Genomic DNA, 7,622 nt, shown 5'->3' on the forward strand with positions numbered 1-7,622 from the left:
GTTACAATGGCATGTTTTGTTGATTTTCTAAGTGATGATGATAAGTGAACAAATCCTCTACAGGAAACGTATTTAATGTGACATTTTCTGCTACTTTAAGAGGACACATTCTTTTATTTAACATATTGTAAGGAATTAGGCAACACCTTAAGTGTGCCAGAACTACTCTGCATGTCATATTTTGTCATGTATGCTTAATTAAGCAGATGAGCAGAATTTGTGTGATAAATGTACAGAGGTGTTCTATTCTATGTAGAGGGTGTGCACTTATTCTTAAAGCTTGTAGTTTGCCCATACTTTTGCATATGACTGTATGCTTGACTTTAAGTAGAATTGTCAGTCTTACTCTTAATCTATAGTAATAGTATTGTGATTTTAGCTTAAACACATGTATTCCTAAGGTAGAACTCATGGAAAGCTTAAGCTTCTCGGACAGTATGCATTATAAATCGCCTGATGGCACCGTGCCCACGGCAGATCTTATTTACTACTGCAGCAACATGGCATGTTGCATTGAACTTACTTCCCACATATGCACACTAAAACTGTCCTAGCCTTGCTTGGCTTTGTTCGGGTAGAAGCCATTCGGCAAGTCTTGGTTTAGGTCTGGGAAATAATGTAAATGTAGACAAATGATCGTCATCTGCAGCATTATCAGCTGAAATGACATTATCGTGAGGTAGATTCAGTTATGGAGCACCCGTTTAAGCGGCGCAGCGCCTTTCATTGGTTTCAGTCATGTGATCTTTAGTTACAGTCGCTGTAATGATCTGCTGCTTCTCAGGGGGAAAAATGATGAAGAATGAAAAGATGAACATGAATTATGAAAAAGGGGTGATGAATTTAAGAAAAAGAGCTTTCGAGACATGTGTAGTTCCTAGAAGTTCCTAAAAGTTCCAATACAAACACTGTGAGTTTCCACCAAAAAACATTAGCCATCTAGCCATCCAGGTTATTTTGACATTTGTAAGCTTTTGACATTTTAATCAAAGCAAGCCGAAGCAGTTTTCACGCTGGAGCAGTAAATTTCCACATGCACAAACTCACGTGCGCTACTTATAAAAAACAAAAACAAACGGGTGTTTCCATCATTATAGTGAAGCCACTATAAAACTGGCATATAGATCTGCGTGGGAAACCATTTTACAACTCACCTGAACCATTGAAACACTAAAGGTACACAAAATGCTCAGAATTTACCTCAGGCAGTTTGTGAAGCTGCTCAGCAAAGACTGTGGTCAATTTTAAAAAATAAAAAATAGAATTCATTCACACATGTAGCTGCATAGAACTGCTTTTTCCATCAGTTGCCAATCTTATCTGACTACATCACCCTCTCACCCAGGCCTAGCTTGACTTGGCCTACTTGTTTTATTTGCCGCTTAATTGTTTTCTAATTGTTTTACAGATGTTTACCTCGTATATGTACGTCTCAGTCAGGGGTTTTAGTTATTTATTCTTTTTAAGAAAAGTATTTATTGGGGGAAAAAGACTGCCAGGTGTGAGGAAAGAAATTGTTTAGGAACAAATGGTTTATGCTAGCTACCCAGTCTACTGTAAGTAATATGAGAAATATCATTAAACATTTTACATGGCATTTATTTTTCATCTGCTGCACACTGAAACATGTCACAGCCTGGCTATGAAGCATTAACTGTGCTACTATATTTATTTTTAAATCAAATTAAACCTGTTGATTCTTTTATTGTGATTATTCTGACTATGGGGCTATATGAATACAATATACAGTAATATATTGAAACACTGGGTTTAACCTGTGACTATAAGACATTTATCTATTAGCAATATTGAGTTGATCTCTTTGTAATTGTACCAGTCAGAGGCTTTGAGCTTCAGTTTGACACTGGTTTGCCCTGTAAATCTTGCCAGACAATTTCCAACGTACAGTTTAGTTTTTGAGCATCTTTGTTGTGTAGATGGGTGATGAATTTACCATGAATTTAAGATGAAGATCGATGCGATTTGTTTTGTTGGATTAATAGCTACTGTTAGCTGAATGTACATGGCACTGTATATCGTACTACACATATGTGACGTGACATTATAGCATGACTGTAATATTATATTACATTTGGTATTCTTATTCCATGATGTGAAATATGTAAACCATTTTAGTCTATGGGGGGAAAAAAAAACGTTAGCTCAGTTAACAGTTAGCCACAATGTTGGTGTGTGTTTGTATTACCACTGTAAAGCAATAAGACCTGCTAGAATTTTCTTCACTGTGTTAGATCATCACTGTCAAGTACAAACCTTGCATCTCCATTTTTGCGGCTTCTCATTTTTTGACATATTTAAAGTTTCGGTAGTTATTTTTCACATTGTGTGATGAATGGACCAATAGAAATGCTCCAAAATGACTTGGAATAAAATAATACGTTTTTTTTTTTAATCTGTAAAGTTGCCATTTTGGAGATGCAAGGTTTTTGCTGGACGGCGACAATATCATAATATACAGACGCTGACTTATATACACTAACCAAAAGAGTTCACAGATGGGCGCAGGTAGCTATTTGGTCTTTCATTCAGGTCTTAACACTACCTAATCATCATTTTAGGGTATGTTTGCCTTTCCTTGGGTCTTGTGTTGATTCTTTTCATGTGGTGTGAATCGCAATGTTTTGCCTTTATTTTGTGATTACGGGCCTTCTCAGTATATAATATATGAATTGTTTATTTATTAGGGCATTTTTTAATAAATGGTGTTTTGTAAACTCCAGGCATCTTCATTTGTGCTTTCCGTGTGTGTGTGTGTGTGTGTGTGTGTGTGTGTGTGTGTGTGTGTGTGTGTGTGTGTGTGTGTGTGTGTGTGTGTGTGTGTGTGTGTGTGTGTGTGTGTGTGTGTGTGTGTGTGTGTGTGTGTGTGTGTGTGTGTGCACAGCTTGCTTCTCGTCATCTTCAGCACATATTCTCAGTGTCCACAATGTCCTCATTATCAGTATTTGTAACGGCTGTCATGCGAGTTTTGTTGTCTCTGAGAAACGGACCTTGTGGACTTAACTGTCAACAGAGTCGAGGTGCAAAGGTCCTCGCTGCATTTATTTCTCTTTAATAAAGAGCTTCCCCATGACCTCAAACCAGTCCATCTGTGGAGGGATATCGTCTGTCAATCACTCATAAAGGTTATTTTCATAGACTTGCACAAATAAAGCTCCGCTTCACTCCCCCCAGCGCTCAGCCTCCCTATACCTTCCCCTCAGTGTTACGCTGGGAACCTGTGTGGAGCTCAACTGTCTCACACTCTCTCTGCCCCCTCTCACACTCGTCTTCCTGTACTCCGTCACTTCACTGTCATGAATGATGGCTCACTGTGTTGTTTTACTGATGCACCTGGCATTCTGGTCAGAGGCCTCTCTGTGGTGAATTTGCCCAGTCGCAGTTGGAAAACTGAAAGAAACAAGCATTCACTGCTTTCAGACTCCCCAGAAAACTGATTTATTGATTTTATATATATATATATATATATATATATATATATATATATATATATATATATATATATATATATATATATATATATATATATATAGAAGGCCATATATAATATATATTGATTTTATATAATATATAAATATATATAAAATATAAAATTTTAATAATATAATTGTATTTATTTATTTATTTGTTTGTTTATTTATCATTGTATAATTTATCTTTGAACAGAAGTATGATAAGTATGACATTTGATTCCAATTATGTGCCATATTACTGCAGTAACGGCCCCAAGCAGAAGAAACTCCTTTACCATAAATTTACAAAACTACTACATGCAAACTACAGCAAGGCTAAATGTGCTCAGTATTTTAGGCAGATATCAAATTTACAGCAAGTATATACATAGTATGATGTACATTGTAAGACATTCTCAGAAAAGAGCAGCGTTTTTCGCACATTGAACAAAACAGCTTCTGCCTTCAGAAAAAAGATCCAGTTCTCCTACAATACAACCAAGATAGGCGGCTACAGAAACTCTGTAACAAATAAAGTTCTGGTGGTATTGGCAAATTAAATTTATTAGAAGTACTAAATAAATTACAAATATGTGGTGATGTTAATGATGCAGGTAACTACAGCATTTACTGAACTTTGCTTTTATTCTTTATTTTATTATTTATATAGCAAAATAAAGAAGAATATTTATATATTTTACTTTTTTTAAGATGAAGCAACTCAGAAACTATGGGTGCTCCAATTAGGTGAGTTAGGGACCATGTAAAAACTCATTCAAAATGTTGCTGATTTATTATTATTATTATTATTATTATTATTACTACTATTTTTTTTTACCCTTTGATGATCTCTAACTCTTAAATGGACAAACAAGCTAACCGAAACTGTCAAGTGCATTGGAGCTTCATCAGTGCCAATATTATCTTCATACTGTTGCCAGAACAAGCCTGTGTGATTCTGTTGACTGTAAAATCACCTACTGTGCAAAACGCTCTTCAAAATAAAGGAATCATGAATCTATTCTGTTGTAATGCTTGGCTAGCTTATGGTCTAATGCGACCGTTAGGATACATGTGGTCACTGTAATCACAACGCATACAGAAATCGGTGCCATTCTGTGACATTTGGGGCTACGTTTGTTAGTCAGATCAGATTCGCTCTTCTCCCTCTAAGATCAGATCCGGCGGTATTGGCCAGATACGGGTTCTGACAACTGGAGGTCGGATTGGTGACACATCAGAATTGTCATTGTGTAACTGAGTTTACCTCACAAGCCATTTCTGTATATTAATGCTTGTAATTATTTCTCTCTCAACCAATTTAGGAAAGCACTTTTTGAACCCTCATCACACACTGGGCACGGTTGTGTCACTTTTCCACAACTGTGGTTAATTCACTGATGTTCCTACTGAACATCTTCTGGCATGTGGTGATTTTAAACATGTATTTGGCCTGCAGAGTAACAAACCCTTTTCATATGTGAGACTGTGTGTACGCCTGGCTCCGTTTCAGGCCGAGCATAAGTCGCACATCTGTGATTTCATGGTGTTTACATGAACTGGATATGCGTGCCAATGTATTGTTTCTCTCACACCAGAAATGTTAATAACGCGCTCCCATTCGGGGCTCAGATTGTTTGGTTTTGGTAATTTATGCCAGATGTAACCTTTTAGTTGGACGTGTGAGGGATCGGTTTGGAGTGATTTAGGCAGTGTGTTTTGCCGGTGGTGGTGGATATCAGCAGCCCAAGGTGGCCGTGCCTCTCTGTGGCTCCCCTGGTGTCTGGCCCGCTGCCCCATGCCTGCTCGGTCTGTCTCTGTCAGCCTCATGCCCTGCTGTTTGCCACCGTCTCTCTGGTGATGGGCTCCGTGCCACACGCGGCTGCTGTGACAGTTAAGTGCTGGTTTGAGTCGCCAGTTGGAGTCCCTACCATTGCCAAAGCCCTGATGCCTTATATTCGTTTAATCAGTGCCTGCAAAGCACACAAGGCCTGTTGGTATGGGACCTCGGGACCTTGAACACCCAAGCCATGAGCCTTTTGGCTTTTTGTCACCTCTGCTGGTGAACCTTTGCTTAACTTTTCAGTGCAGCTCACTGAAAACACCTTCACCTAAAAGCCTGAGGAAACATGCATTATAGCTAGTACTGTGGTGTGGAGTGCTTGGCATTTTGCTAGCATGTCCTGTGTTAGCAGGTCTTGTGCTTCAGAACAAGGCAGTCCTTAGTACTTAGTTATACACTGGATGCACCTGTGGAGCTATGCACACATCAGTAGATTGCTGTGACACTAAGAATTTCATTTTGTAATTTGGGAATAACGTTCAACCTGTGTTTGTGTGGGTTTTTATCCGGTACGTTTTATTTTAAATTAAATTTAAATTTAGTTAAATTACCCCTAGGTTTGAGTGTGAGACCCATCCACTCTGGACTCACCCTGACCTTGACCACGACAAGTAGATAAAAAAATAAAATAAAATTAACAGAATGCACAAAAAACAGAGTGCATAAACTAAAGATTAATGTTGAAAAGAAAAACCTAATATGCACTTAAAGCAACACTATGGAAAAGTGCCATTTCATGCTGCAGTTAACAGCGTTTGCAGTTAACAGCGTTTGCAGTTAACGTCCAATGTAACAATGACAGTGACACTATTCTCCCTATTGTAGGTCAGTGGAGCATTGCAATGACTTTCAAGCTATTACTTTAAGCTAAATATACTACATAATGTTGCTTTAATATGCTTTATAAAATTTAGTCTACCACGTCATTGCTGTTACGCAAAAACCTTGTTTTTGCAATTTTTACTTTTTATCATATTGTGAATGTGGCCGTTTTGAAGATTGCGTGACAGCAATGATATGCTTACTTTGTCCCAGCATAGGGTTGTCTTTTATTTACTTATTCCCCTTTTATTTATGCTTCTTCCCGATCAGGGTTGTGGTTGGTCTGGACACACTACCTGGAAACACTGGGCGCAAGGCAGGAAGTAAAGTCAGTAACCCAGCAGATGAGCTACAGAAGAACTACTCGAGTACTATTCAGCACTGACAAAACAACCCAGCAAAATTACCCAAAAGGCCCAAACCAACTTTTGGGTAAAATAATTAAAAAACAACAACAAAAATCCAGCAGTCCAGTGCTGTGTACTTCATTTATAAAAGAAATATGTCAAATCAGTGAAAGGCACAACAGTAACTTCACCTCTGGGTGGATAAAGCTGGCACAATAGTAAAATTTTGAAATACAATTGACCTTATTAAATATTTTTAAATATGTTTACAAAATAGATTGTTGTTATTAATATTGGTGAACCTGGTGCTTTCACATACCCTCTGGGTTCTGCAGCAGATCTGCAGCTTTGGATTAAGGAAAACAGGAAAAACTTTCCAACCAATCCATTCTCTGCTGGAATACGTTTGGCAGAACAGCCCAAAACACAGCCAGATTTAGCCACTGTTGGTATACATGTAATTTTAAGGACGCACAGTTTATCAGAGTCTATCTGTACTCCTAAAAGTTCTAGCACCCTGACTCTGTCTGAAACCGTCTAGGTTGTTGTTCTTATTTACCGGTACATAACACAAGCTGTTCATCTGCTAACCAAATGTAAGCTATCTTTAAGACTGTAGACCTATACTTTTACAAACTTTCTGATTTGGCCTGTTATAAAATGAAATCGCCACCATCCACCCAACAACCTGAGCACCATGTCTAGTCCCCTCTTTTTTCATCCTGAAGATTGAAATGTAGGACAGTATGTTTTCCTAGGAATCAATGACAGTGGAAGCCAGCTGCTGCACATCTTTGAGGTGAACACAAAGCCTCAACTTCCAGCTGAACAAACAGGTGCTGAGAAATGGTAGTTTGCTGGATTGTCTCAGAACATCCCTGTTTTCCTGAATAATTACTAAAGCTTCAAACACAAGCTCTGAAATATTCACCGTGAGCTGACGATGGTTCTGTGCCATTGCCTCGTTTCCTAAAACGGCCAGCTGCTTGTGAACAGTTGAGCTGTCGTGGGGGAGCGCTGTATGGTTTGTGTTAGCCTCTGCATTAGCCTTTCTGAGCTCATTGTTATACAGGAAGCTGTGTTACCTGAATCCTGAACTGCCTGACTTTTGGTCTCAACTGCTCTCTAGCAGACCACCTG

This window comes from Salminus brasiliensis, chromosome 9 (genome assembly GCF_030463535.1).
Source record: "Salminus brasiliensis chromosome 9, fSalBra1.hap2, whole genome shotgun sequence".
In the NCBI taxonomy this organism is placed as follows: domain Eukaryota; kingdom Metazoa; phylum Chordata; class Actinopteri; order Characiformes; family Bryconidae; genus Salminus; species Salminus brasiliensis.